This window comes from Somniosus microcephalus, chromosome 2 (assembly GCF_052327205.1).
Source record: "Somniosus microcephalus isolate GS21.2 chromosome 2, FLI_Smic_1.0, whole genome shotgun sequence".
Taxonomy (NCBI): domain Eukaryota; kingdom Metazoa; phylum Chordata; class Chondrichthyes; order Squaliformes; family Somniosidae; genus Somniosus; species Somniosus microcephalus.
Window position 1 is genome coordinate 235,568,282 of NC_140988.1, and position 13,915 is coordinate 235,582,196.

The 13,915-nt window shown below is 47.0% G+C and overlaps 1 protein-coding gene across 15 annotated transcripts in view; it reads right to left on the reverse strand.

The window, feature by feature from the left end:
* The window catches only part of clocka (clock circadian regulator a), a 311,097-nt gene that overhangs the window by 244,893 nt on the left and 52,289 nt on the right, over positions 1 to 13,915 (reverse strand). For 13 of the 15 annotated variants that reach the window (XR_015074178.1, XR_015074174.1, XM_085970176.1 and 10 more), the window contains exon 2: positions 7,008 to 7,083. The exons of the other annotated variants lie outside the window; for them this stretch is intronic. The gene's annotated coding sequence lies outside the window, so the exon portion shown is untranslated. The remainder of the gene's footprint in view (positions 1 to 7,007; positions 7,084 to 13,915) is intronic. 15 annotated transcript variants of the gene reach the window in all.

The window sequence follows — 13,915 nt, forward strand, 5'->3', positions numbered from 1 at the left end:
GGGGGGTATCCTTATGTCTCACCATTCACTGCAACTCACTAAGCCACTGCCAAAGATGCACACAAATCTGTCCAAAAACAGTGTTGAAAATAAAAGTTTCAATGTTTGATAGCACATTAACAGAAACATCACATGAACATTGGCTAAACCACCCAATTGCCTACCCTTGTCTGTTAGTTGGTATGCTTGCAGTAGAATGAATGAGAGTGAGTGTGAGGGTTGGCTAGTGAGATGGGGAAGTGATAATGTAGATAGAGAGGGATGGGTGGAGCTGCAAGGGAAGTTGGTGTAAGGATGTGCAGGAGTAGGGTAGGGAAGGCAAAGTGATGGGGATGCGATATGTGGCACAGCAGGAGGAGGTTGAGTGTGATGTGGAGATGCCGGTGTTGGACTGGGGTGGACAAATGTAGAAAGTCACACAACACCAGGTTATAGTCCAACAGCTTTATTTGAAATCACAAATATGGAAACAGCGCTCCGATAGCTTAAGAAAAGATATACTTGCTCTGGAGGCGGTTCAGAGAAGGTTCACTCGGTTGATTCCGGAGATGAGGGGGTTGACGTATGAGGAAAGGTTGAGTAGGTTGGGCCTCTACTCATTGGAGTTCAGAAGAACAAGAGGCGATCTTATCGAAACATATAAGATTGTGAAGGGGCTTGATCGGGTGGATGCGGTGAGGATGTTTCCACTGATGGGCGAGACTAGAACTAGGGGGCATTATCTTAAAATAAGGGGCTGCCCTTTCAAAACTGAGATGAGGAGAAACTTCTTCACTCAGAGGGTAGTAAATCTATGGAATTTGCTACCCCAGAGAGCTGTGGAAGCTGCAACATCAAATAAATTTAAAACGGAGATAGACAGTTTCCTAGCAGATACGGGAATTAGGGGTTACGGGGAGAGGGCAGGGAAGTGGAAGTGAGTCTAGATTCGGATCAGCCATGATCCTATTGAATGGCAGAGCAGGCCCGAGGGGCCGTATGGCCTACTCCTGCTACTATTTCTTATGTTCTTAGTCAGGTGAAGTGAAGAGAAGCATACAAGCACAGCATATATAGTCAGAGAAAACTGCCAGATGATTACAGGTAATCTTTCTAACTGCCATTTATCACACCTCGGCAGAGAGATAATCACAGCAATCAAAGGTGTGAATGGTGTCCAAACAGGTCAGCCAGGAAAACATTACATCAAAGAACAATGAGGTGGGGTCACAAGGGGTCAAATGTTGCAGATGCTGGGGTCTGTATGAAAAACAGAAAAAAAAACATTGCTTGAAATCACAGCAGGTCCAGCCGCATCGGTGCAGAGAGAACAAGCCAACGACGACTCGAGTCTGGATGACTCTACGGCAGGTGGGGTTACATGTAGCGTGACATGAACCCAAGATCCCGGTTGAGGCCGTCCTCACGAGTGCGGAACTTGGCTATCAGTTTCTGCTCGACGATTTTGCGTTGTCGTGTGTCTCGAAGGCCGCCTTGGGGAATGCTTACCCGAAGATCGGAGGCTGAATGTCCTTGACTGCTGAAGTGTTCCCCGACTGGGAGGGAACACTCCTGCCTGGCGATTGTTGTGCGGTGTCCGTTCATCCGTTGTCGCAGTGTCTGCATGGTCTCGCCGATGTACCATGCTCCGGGGCATCCTTTCCTGCAACGTATGAGATAGACAACGTTGGCCAAGTCACATGAGTATGTACCATGTACCTGGTGAGTGGTGTCCTCACGTGTGATGATGGTATCTGTGTTGATGATCTGGCATGTCTTGCAGAGGTTGCCGTGGCAGGGTTGTGTGGTGGCGTGGTCGCTGTTCTCCTGAAATCTGGGTAATTTGCTGCGAACGATGGTCTGTTTGAGGTTAGGCGGCTGTTTGAAGGCGAGTAGTGGAGGCGTGGGGATGGCCTTAGCGAGGTGTTCGTCGTCGTCGATGACATGTTGAAGGCTGCGGAGAACATGGCGTAGTTTCTCCGCTCCGGGGAAGTACTGGACGACGAAGGGTACTCTGTTGGTTGTGTCCCGTGGTTGTCTTCTGAGGAGGTCTATGCGATTTTTCGCTGTGGCCCGTCGGAACTGTTGATCGACATCTCGTTCTTAAGAGGGCGTCTTTCAGCATCTGTAGGTGTCCATCGCGTTCCTCCTCGTCTGAGCAGATCCTGTGTATTCGCAGGGCTTGTCCATAGGGGATGGCTTCTTTAACGTAGCTAGGGTGGAAGCTGGAGAAGTGGAACATCGTGAGGTTGTCCGTGGGCTTGCGGTAGAGTGAAGTGCTGAAGTGTCCGTCTTTGATGGAGATTCGTGTGTCCAAGAATGAAACCGATTCTGAGGAGTAGTCCATGGTGAGTTTGATGGTGGGATGGAACTTGTTGATGTCATCGTGTAGACTTTTCAGTGATCCTTCGCCGTGGGTCCATAGGAAGAAAATATCGATGTATCTGGTGTATAGCGTTGGTTGGAGGTCCTGTGCAGCGAAGTCTTGCTCGAACTTGTGCATGAAGATGTTGGTGTATTGGGGTGTGAATTTGGTCCCCATGGCTGTTCCGTGTGTTTGGGTAAAGAACTGGTTGTCGAAGGTGAAGACATTGTGGTCAAGGATGAAGCGGATGAGTTGTAGGATGGCGTCTGGAGATTGGCTGTTGGTGTTGAGTACTGTGGCTGTCGCAGCGATGCCGTCATCGTGGGGGATACTGGTGTAGAGTGCCGAGACGTCCATCGTGGCGAGGAGTGTTCCTGGTGCAACTGGTCCGTGGGTGCTGAGTTTCTGTAAGAAGTCTGTAGTGTCGCGACAGAAGCTGGGGGTTCCCTGTACAATGGGTTTCAGGACATCCTATCGTATCAGGCAACGGAACCCTGTGCGACAACCTCTCTGGATACATCGAGGGCATCCTGAAACTCATCGTACAGGGAACCCCCAGCTTCTCTCGCGACACTACAGACTTCTTACAGAAACTCAGCACCCACGGACCAGTTGAACCAGGAACACTTCTCACCACGATGGACGTCTCGGCACTCTACACCAGTATCCCCCGCGATGACGGCATCGCTGCGACAGGCTCAGTACTCAAGACCAACAGCAGCCAATCTCCAGACACCATCCTACAACTCATCCGCTTCATCCTTGACCACAATGTGTTCACCTTCGACAACCAGTTCTTCACCCAAACACACGGAACAGCCATGGGGACCAAATTCACACCCCAATACGCCAACATCTTCATGCACAAGTTCGAGCAAGACTTCTTCGCTGCACAGGACCTCCAACCAACACTATACACCAGATACATCGACGACATTTTCTTCCTATGGACCCACGGCGAAGGATCACTGAAAAGACTACACGATGACATCAACAAGTTCCATCCCACCATCAAACTCACCATGGACTACTCCTCAGAATCAGTTTCATTCTTGGACATACAAATCTCCATCAAAGACGGATACCTCAGCACTCCACTCTACCGCAAGCCCACGGACAACCTCACGATGCTCCACTTCTCCAGCTTCCACCCTAACCACGTTAAAGAAGCCATCCCCTATGGAAAAGCCCTGCGAATACACAGGATCTGCTCAGACGAGGAGGAACGCGATGGACACCTACAGACGCTGAAAGACGCCCTCGTAAGAACGGGATTTGACGAGTCGAGCATCCTTCGACAGTTCCAACAGGCCACAGCGAAAAATCGCATAGACCTCCTCAGAAGACAAACATGGGACACAACCAACAGAGTATCCTTCGTCATCCAGTACTTCCCCAGAGCGGAGAAACTACGCCATGTTCTCCGCAGCCTTCAACATGTCATCGACGACGACGAACACCTCGCTAAGGCCATCCCCACGCCTCCACTACTCGCCTTCAAACAGCCGCCTAACCTCAAACAGACCATCGTTCGCAGCAAATTACCCAGATTTCAGGAGAACAGCGACCACGCCACCACACAACCCTGCCACGGCAACCTCTGCAAGACATGCCAGATCATCAACACAGATACCATCATCACACGTGAGGACGCCACCCACCAGGTACACATAGTCATGTGGCTCGGCCAATGTTGTCTACCTCATATGTTGCAGGAAAGGATGCCCCGGAGCATGGTACATCGGCGAGACCATGCAGACACTGCGACAACGGATGAACGGACACCGCGCGACAACAGCCAGGCAGGAGTGTTCCCTCCCAGTTGGGGAACACTTCAGCCGTCAAGGACATTCAGCCTCCGATCTTCGGGTAAGCATTCTCCAAGGCGGCCTTCGAGGCACACGACAACGCAAAATCGTCGAGCAGAAACGGACAGCCAAGTTCCGCACTCGTGAGGACAGCCTCAACCGGGATCTTGGATTCATGTCACGCTACATGTAACCCCACCTGCCGTAGAGTCACAGAATCACAGAAACCCCACAGTGCAGATAGAGGCCATTTTGGCCCATCGAGCCTGCACCGACACATATCCCACCCGATCCCCGTAACCCCTACACCAACACATATCCCACCCTATCCCCGTAACCCCACGTATTTAATCCCCCTAACACTAAGGGTCAATTTATCATAGCCAATCAACCTAACTCGCACATCTTTGGACTGTGGGAGGAAACCGGAGCACCCGGAGGAAACCCACGCAAACACGGGGAGAATGTGCAAACTCCACACAGACAGTCGCCCGAGGCCGGATTCGAACCCGGGTCCCTGGCGCTGTGAGGCAACAGTGCTAACCACTATGCCACCGTGACTCGAGTCGTCGTTGGCTTGTTCTCTCTGCACCGATGCGGCTGGACCTGCTGTGATTTCCAGCAAAGTTTTTTTTTCTGTTTTTCATACAGACCCCAGCATCTGCAACATTTGACCCCTTGTGACCCCACCTCATTGTTCTTTGATGTAATGTTTTCCTGACTGACCTGTTTGGACACCATTCACACCTTTGATTGCTGTGATTATCTCTCTGCCGAGGTGTGATAAAGGGCAGTTAGAAAGATTACCTGTAATCATCTGGCAGTTTTCAGACTGTGCACGTAAGCTTCTCTTCACTTCACTTGACGAAGGAGCAGCGCTCCGAAAGCTTGTGATTTCAAATAAAGCTGTTGGACTATAACCTGGTGTTGTGTGATTTCCTACATTTGAGGTTGTGGGGGGCTTGGCAGTAATGTTTTGTGATCTACTGAGATCAATGAAAGGTTTGCGCCACTGCAGCCTGGTCCTCCTGATGACATCCCTGCTTGTGCCCTCCTGTGTAATGTGCAACCAGGCTGTGTTGGTCTCCCAGGGAGGTGTCTTCCACCCATTTGAAGGGAAGAGAACCTCCCTGCGTGCGGTTTATGGAGGGAGTAATGGGAGAGCCTGGGTGCAGCCATGCACATTTGTGTAGTGCTCGTCAGTGTTTGCAGCACCTCAATGCTGTAGATCACTGACAGCAGAACTGTCAAAATCAATTTGGACATGGGTCTCTAAGGAAACCGGCTGACGACACATCATCAAATGATGTCATCAGACCCGCTTCCTTTTAATTGGCCGGGAAACACGCTGGGCGGGCTTAACAAGCCCAATCAACTTAAAAGCACTTGGAGAGCACGGGCTAGAGCAGGCAGTGGGCTGGGACTGCGCTACCGACCCTGGCCGCTCTGGGCCTACCTCGGTCGGCGAAATCGCGGCCTTTATGTCAATGCAAAGTGGTTCCAGCTTTACATCAATGCAAATTTGTAATATAACGTGAAAGGGTACGATCATTCTTGTTCCCTATTTGCCTCCTCGGAGCCAAGTATACAGCAATATTGGCAGAGGCCTAAAAGTAGGCATTTGCCTGTTTTTATATTTAAAGTACAGCATACGAGCTACCAAAGGGGGCAGCTAAAATAAAATACACAAGAAAACACTACAGCAAGCAGTAAATCAATATTGTTTATTCTACATCCTCAGCAGCCCTAATATCTACTTTAATAGCAAAGTCTTCACACTACTTCAACAAACTGCAACATTAAATAAAGTTAAAATTATTAATATTGTATCTTACAAACAGGATATCCTAGTAAAACTTATAACCATTCTAAAGTATTGATCACTTGCATCAATGACTTTGTAGGGGCATACGGAAGAGCCCCGCCTCACAAGACCAGCTCGGATATCTGCAGCTAAGAGCGGGACCTAGTGTACTATCCATGCTGAGTTTGCAGCTGCTCTGGCAGATTCCAGCCAACTAACAAGAGGAAATTCAACAGAAAGAATGCAGATTTTCAGAGTCAAGTGCTTGCCAGAAGAGTTAATTTTTCTTTTAATTGATTGTGGAGAAACACAGTTGTTCTTCATCCTCTACATACTACTGGAATGAGCTGACCCTGATCACCAGTACAGATATGGGAGAGGAATAATGAGACATTGACAAATTTGAGCTTGCTTTCATTACAAGAAATATTGAGGCAGGGCAGTTACTGCAATCTATCAACAGAGACAGAGTGACTGAGCATTTTTAATAAGTATGAGCTAATCAAATCAGTATGAATTTGTGAAGGGTAGGTCATGTTTGACTAATTTAGTTCAATCTTTTGAGGAGGTGACTAACATTCTGGATAGGGGAGTATCTATGGATGTTGTCTATATGGGCTTCCAGAAGGCATTCGATAAAGTTCCATCCAAGTGATTATTAGTAAAATCAAAAGTGCAGGGAATTGGAAGTAACCTTGTGACATGGGTTGGTAATTAATTGGGAGGTAGGAGACAGAGGGTAGGTATGAAGGGACTTTACTGTAATTAGCAGGATGAGACAAGGAATCCCCAGGGATCTGTACTGGGGCCTCAGCTTTTCACTATATTATATGAATGGCTTGAATATCCAAGTTTGCAGATGCCACCAAGTTCAGAGGTACTGCAAGCTGTATAGTTGGAAGCAGAAAGTTACAAAGGGACATAGGTTAAGTGAGAATGAAAAATTTTGGCTGGTGGAGAGGGAAGGAAGGAAGTAAGTGAGATGGAGGAAAAAAACAAATAAAGATTGTTAATTTATGCTCCTCAGCACCAGTAAAATGGCTCCATTTACCTTATTGGATAGTTTCCGCAATGTTAAGAAGCATAGTAAATTTCTCCACTGATCGCATAATTCTGATTTTTCTCACCTAAAAAAAGCAGAAATGGAAACTCTATGTGAGAAGTGGGTAGAGTCCACAAAGCAGCTGTTAAAAACAGATAAAGGCTGGAATTGGCTAGGGAATTTAATATTTTGATTAAAATGGTATACAACAAGAATTGCATTTATTATAGTGCCTTTAACGAGGAAAAACAGCCATGGCACTTCACAGAAGCATAATCAAACACCAAGCCAAAGAAAGCAATATTAGGAGGGGCGACTAAAAGCTTGGTCAAAGAGCTGAATTTTAAGGAAGAAGAGGAAGGTAGAGAGATGGGGAGTTGTAGGGAGGAATTCCTACTTGGCACAAGGCACGGCTGCCAATGGTGGGGCGACAGAAATTCAGAATGCACAAGTCAGAGTTGGAGCAACACAGAGTTCCCGGAGGGTTGTCGGGCTGGAGAAGGTTAGAGATGGCGGGGGGGGGTGAGACCATGAAACGATTTTAACACAAAGAAAATAATTTTAAATTTGAGACCTTTAAAGAGGGAGCCAATGTAGGTCATCGAGTACAGGGATGATGAGTGATTGGGACTTGGTGAGGGATGCGATACAAGCAGCAGAGTTTTGTATAAGTTGAATATTAAGGAGAGTGAAAGATGGAAGGTCTTTCAGGAGAGCATTGGAATAGTCAAGTCTAGAAGTGAAAAAGACAAGATTGAAAGTTTTAGCAGATGGGCAGAGCCCAGGGCGAGCAATGTTATTGCAGGGCTATGGGGAAAGAGCTAGGGAGTGGGACTAATTGTGTAACAGGTATAATGGGCCAAATGGCCTCCTACTGTATCATTCTATGATTCTATGATAGAGGATATGGGGCTGGAAACTCAGATGAGGGTCAAAGAAAAAGCAGAGGTTGCAAACAGTCTGATTCAACCTGAGACAGAGAAGGGCAGTGGTACGGGTATGTTGGGGCTGAGGACGATGTTACATAAGATATACGGCACAGAAACAGGCCATTCGGCCCAACCAGTCCATGTTTAACTGGAGCAAATTGCAGCTCATCCAGGATTGGATGTCGGACAAGCAGGCTGACAACACAGAGGTAGTGGAGAGGTTGAGACACGTGGTGAAGAAGTAGAGCTGAATGTTATCAGTGTACATATGAAACCTGACCGCAAGTCTTCGGATGGTATCACCAAGGATCAGCACGTAGGAGGAGGAGGAGAGGGTCAAGAACTAATTTTTAGCACAAAAATCTAGATTTACATAGTGTCTGTCTGTCTGTCTGCTATACACTCAAAAGTTAGAGCGTACCTACACATATGTTGTATCAAAAGAAAGGTTATGATCAGGGGAGTGTCATAGGCGTATATACTTTTTGGTCAGAAAAAAATTGTCCGGACAATATACAAAAAATGTTCAAAAATCCGCTCATTAGCGGTTGACCAATCCTACCGCTCATTAGCGTTGACTGACGTGATGGTTGATCAATCCTACAGTTCAGTGACCTGATGGTTGACCAATCGGTGCGTCACGGGGGGGCGTTTCATTCAGTGTGTGGGCGGGCCTAATCCGGCAGCCTCCCGAAACGTCGCCGCCATTTTTTTTATACCGACAGCGACAGCACCAGCACAACAAACCCCCACATTGCGGCTCCGGCACAGTATCCCGCTCCCGGCCCACCGGAGCGGGAGGCGAGTTGGGCTCACTCGGGCCGGGCCGGCCCTGACAACCACTCGGCCCGAGACACAGGGCGGGGGAGCGGCAGCGGCCGGCCGTCAACCGCGCGGCCCTGTAAACTGCCATTCCACAAAAAAGCCTAGGCAACGGGCCCCCCCAGCTAGTAGTATAATATTTACAGCACAGAAACAGGCCATTCGGGCCAACAGATCCATACCAGTGTTAATGCTCCACACGAGCCTCCTCCCAACCTACTTCATCTAACCCCATCAACATATCCTTCTAATCCTTTCTCCCTCATGTGTTTATCTTGCTTCCACTTAAATGCATCTATGCTAGTCGTCTCAAGTACTCCTTCTGGTAGCGAGATCCACATTCTAACTACTCTCTGGGTATAGAAGTTTATCTCGAATTCCCTATTGGATTTATTAGTGACTATCTTATACTTATGGCCCCTAGCTTTGGACACCCCACAAGTGGAAACATCTCTATGTCTACCTTATCAAACCCTTTCATAATCTTAAAGACCTCTATCAGGTCACCACTCAGTCTTCTCTTTTCCAGAGAAAAGAGCTCCAGTCTGTTCAATCTTTCCTGTCTCTCCATTCTGGTAACATTCTAGTAAATCATTTTGCAGCTTCTCCAGTACCTCTATATACTTTTTATACCAAGACCAGAACTTTTCACAGTACTCAAATGTGGTCGAACCAAGGTTCTATACAAGTTTAACATAACTTCTGCTTTTCAGTTCTCTCCCTCTAGAAATGAACCCCAGTGTTTGGTTTGCTTTTTTTTTTTTTAAATGGCCTTATTAACCTGTATCACTACTTTTAGTGATTTGTGTATCTGTACCCCCAGATCCCTCTGTTCCTCTACCCCTTTTAAATACTTATTTTCCAAGGAGTATGTGACCTCCTTCTTATCAAAATGTACCACCTCACACTTATCTGGTTCTAGTTCAAGTAGACACTGTATGGAAAGTTTACATTTACTATTATACTTTACAAAGATCCAAGGAATAAAACTACCCACAATGGCTTGCTGGATTTTGTGCAGTAAAGATTTTCTGGAAAGAGCCCATCTGCTCCACCAGAAAATCTCCAGGAAGCATCGAGACACACAACTAGGTGAGAACACTTAGGCAAACAAAGCATACTTGTACATAAGAACATAAGAAGTAGGAGCAGGAGTAGGCCATACGGCCCCTCGGGCCTGCTCCGTCATTCAATAGGATCATGGCTGATCCGAATCTAGACTCACGTCCACTTCCCTGCCCTCTCCCCTTATCTGCTAGGAAACTGTCTATCTCCATTTTAAATTTATTTAATGTTGCAGCTTCCACAGCTCTCTGGGGTAGCAAATTCCATAGATTTACTACCCTCCGAGTGAAGAAGTTTCTCCTCATCTCAGTTTTGAAAGGGCAGCCCTTATTCTAAGATTATGCCTCTAGTTCTAGTCTCACCCATCAGTGGAAACATCCTCACCGCATCCACCCGATCAAACCCCCTCACAATCTTATATGTTTCGATAAGATCGCCTCTCATTCTTCTGAACTCCAATGAGTAGAGGCCCAACCTACTCAACCTTTCCTCATACGTCAACCCCCTCATCTCTGGAATCAACCGAGTGAACCTTCTCTGAACCGCCTCGAGAGCAAGTATATCTTTTCTTAAATATGGAAACCAAAACTGCACGCAGTATTCCAGGTGTGGCCTCACCAATACCCTGTATAACTGCAGCAAGACTTCCTTGTTTTTATACTCCATCCCCCTTGCAATAAAAGCCAAGATTCCATTGGCCTTCCTGGTCACCTGCTGCACCTGCATACTAACTTTTTGTGTTTCATGCACCAGGACCCCCAGATCCCTTTGTACTGTAGCACTTTGCAATTTCTCTCCATTTAGAAAGTAACTTGCTCTTTGATTTTTTCCTGCCAAAGTGCATAACCTCACACTTTCCAACATTATATTCCATTTGCCAAATCTCTGCCCACTCACTTAACCTATGTCCTTTTGCAGGTTTTTTATGTCCTCCTCACTCACTGCTTTCCCTCCCATCTTTGTATCGCCGGCAAACTTTATGTTGCACTCGGTCCCTTCCTCCAAATCGTTAATATGGAATCTCTTCAGTCTGAAAAATTCCCATTTATTGCTGCCCTCTGTTTTTAAGCCAATTTATTATCCAGCTACTTCCTATTCTGTAAACTCATCTATTAATCATAGAAGTGGAACCTTGCCAAAATCTAAGTGAATGCTATCAAGTTCAGTTAGCCTGCCATCTCATAAGTAATGTCTTTTAAAAACTCTTGGCAAATTGGTTATATATCAGTTCCCTTTGCTGGATTCATGCTGACTGTTCTTCACAAACTATGCTTTTACAACTATGTAAGAAATCATGAATTGGAAGAAATAACGAGATAAAAAAGTCTCTTCAGACTGGTGTTAGAATAACTGGATAGATGCTTAGAATTTGCTTATGTTCTTGGTTCCCTGCAGATATTGAAACATTCTGCACCGTGGCGGTGACCTTGTTTCCAGATAGCTATCTGCTGTTTGTGTGCTAGAAACTGTATCTTTGATAATCTACCCTAGGCCCACCCCTAAAGAAAGAGTAAAAGAGATATCTAAAGAGCTTTTAGCACAAATGGTGAAAGGAAGGGAAGAGCTGTTCGTGCACGCCAGCCGTCTGTCCAATCGGGACCGACACCAGCTGCTTGTCATGGTCGTATGTCTACTATGTCGATCTTGATTGCGTGTTGTACTTAACTTAAACTGCCGCTCTTTAATAAAAAGCCTTACAACTCCCAAGACCCTTTGGTTAATCTGTGTGTGACTTGTGATCCAAATCTTACAACTAAATCATTCTTAACCCCTTTTGAATAACGGGTCTCCTTTGATGTGTTCAGTGTATCTCTGCCTACTGTTGCTGTAAATTTTAGTTAATGGGCTGGATTTAAGGCACATGGGATTGGGGGCAAGGTATTGTCTTGGATAGAGAACTGGTTGGCAGATAGAAAGCAAAGAGTTGGAATAAACGGGTCTTTTTCCAGAGTGGCAGGCAGTGACTAGTGGGGTACCGCAGGGATCGGTCCTTGGACCCCAGCTATTCACAATATATATTAATGATCTAGACAAGGGAACTAGATGTAATATCTCCAAATTTGCAGACGACACAAAGCTGGGCGGGCGTGTGTGCTGTGAGGAGGATGCCGAGAAACTCCAGTATGATTTGGACAGGTTTGCCGATTGGGCAGAAGCATGGCAGATGCAATATAACATGGATAAATGTGAGGTTATCCACTTTGGTGTCAAAAACAGGAATGCAGATTATCTAAATGGCAATAGATTGGGAGAAGGGGAAGTGCAACGAGACCTGGGTGTCCTCGTGCACCAGTCGCTGAAAGTAAGCATGCAGGTGCAGCAGGCGGTTAAGAAGGCAAATGGTATGTTGGCCTTCGTAGCGAGAGGGTTTGAGTACAGGAACAAGGATGTCTTGCTGCAGTTGTACAGGGCCTTGGTGAGACCACACCTTGAGTATTGTGTGCAGTTTTGGTCGCCTTATCTGAGGAAGGATGTTCTTGCCATGGAAGGAGTTCAGCGAAGATTCACCAGGCTGATACCTGGGATGGCAGGAATGACGTATGAGGAGAGATTAGGCTTGTACTCGCTGGAGTTTAGAAGAATGAGAGGGGATCTCATTGAAACTTATAAAATTCTAACAGAAGACAGACTAGATGCTGGAAGGATGTTCCCGATGGTCGGGGAGTCCAGAACCAGGGGTCACAGTCTAAGGATAAGGGGTAAGCCATTTAGGACAGAGATGAGGAGGAATTTCTTCACCCAGAGAGTGGTGAACATGTGGAATTCTCTGCCAAAGAAGGCAGTAGAGGCCAATTCATTAAATATATTCAAGAAGGAGTTGGATATATTTCTTAAGGCTAAAGGGATCAAGGGATATGGAGAGAAGGCAGGAAGAGGGTACTGAATTTGGACGATCAGCCATGACCTCATTGAATGGCGGAGCAGGCTCGAGGGGCTGAATGGCCTACTCCTGCTCCTATCTTCTATGTTTCTACGATTTTGCGGAGGGTTGGGGGGGGGGGGGGGGGGGGGGAAAGACAGTGGGCGCAATCGGTGATGGATCAGGTGGGAAAGTGTTTTTTTCCCCCAAGTGGGTCGGGACCCCGCTGTGAACCCGCCGCCACACGCCTTTACCAAATGTCGGGTCCGTCAGCGCTGAGCAGACCCGACACGCAGTGGCGGGGGAGGCGATTAAAATCATTACTGGCTTGTTTACAGCCAATTATCAATGGTTATTTCCCAGCTTTTTAGATTTGACAGGTCGTCCATCGGTTTCCTGCTGTGTCTGGACCTCGTCTGTGAAGCAGAGGCGGGAGGTCAGTGGCCATTGAATCAGCTGATGAGTTGACAGCTTCAAATGTCAAGTCAAAGCTCCCAGCTGATTGAGAAATGTTCCCTTAACCAGTAGCTTCAGTAAACTGCATTTCCACTACAGATTCAGGATGCTGCAAGTCTCCATCCAGTCTGACATCATTACCTCTCCCACCATGGACAGATCACTTCTGTCGTCTCTATTTCACCTGCCATCTATTCCAACAGCGTGGGTTCCCCTGAAACACTCTCACCTTGGTCATCAGAATCCCACCACGATCAGCCCCAACAACACCAACCTTCTCCACGATCAACTGATGCCGAGTTCTGTGCAGCATCAGCACCCGAGTACACTGCTGCCCGGGAGGCCAAGGATGGCCTCACCATGGCTTGATTTACTTCACTTGACACTGTACACTCTGGCTGCCATATGCCAGGTTGACACCACCCCACACCAACACCATAAAGCATCCCTACAATGCCCAAGCCATTTCTTTCACTCATCACCATTGCAGGGGGTACCGTTATGTCTCACCATTCACTGCAACTCACTATGCCACTTCCAAAGGTGCACACAAATCTGTCCAAGAACGAAAAGTGTTGAAAAAAAGATTTCAATGTTTGACACATTAACAGAAACTGTACATGAACATTGCATAAAAGACCCAAGTATCTACCCTTGTGTGTTGTTAGTTGGTATGATTGCACTAGGATGAGGGTGAGTGCGAGGGGTGGCTAGTGAGATGGGGATGTGATAATGTAGATAGAGAGTGATGGGTGGAGGTGCAAGGTAAGTTGGTGTGAGTAAGG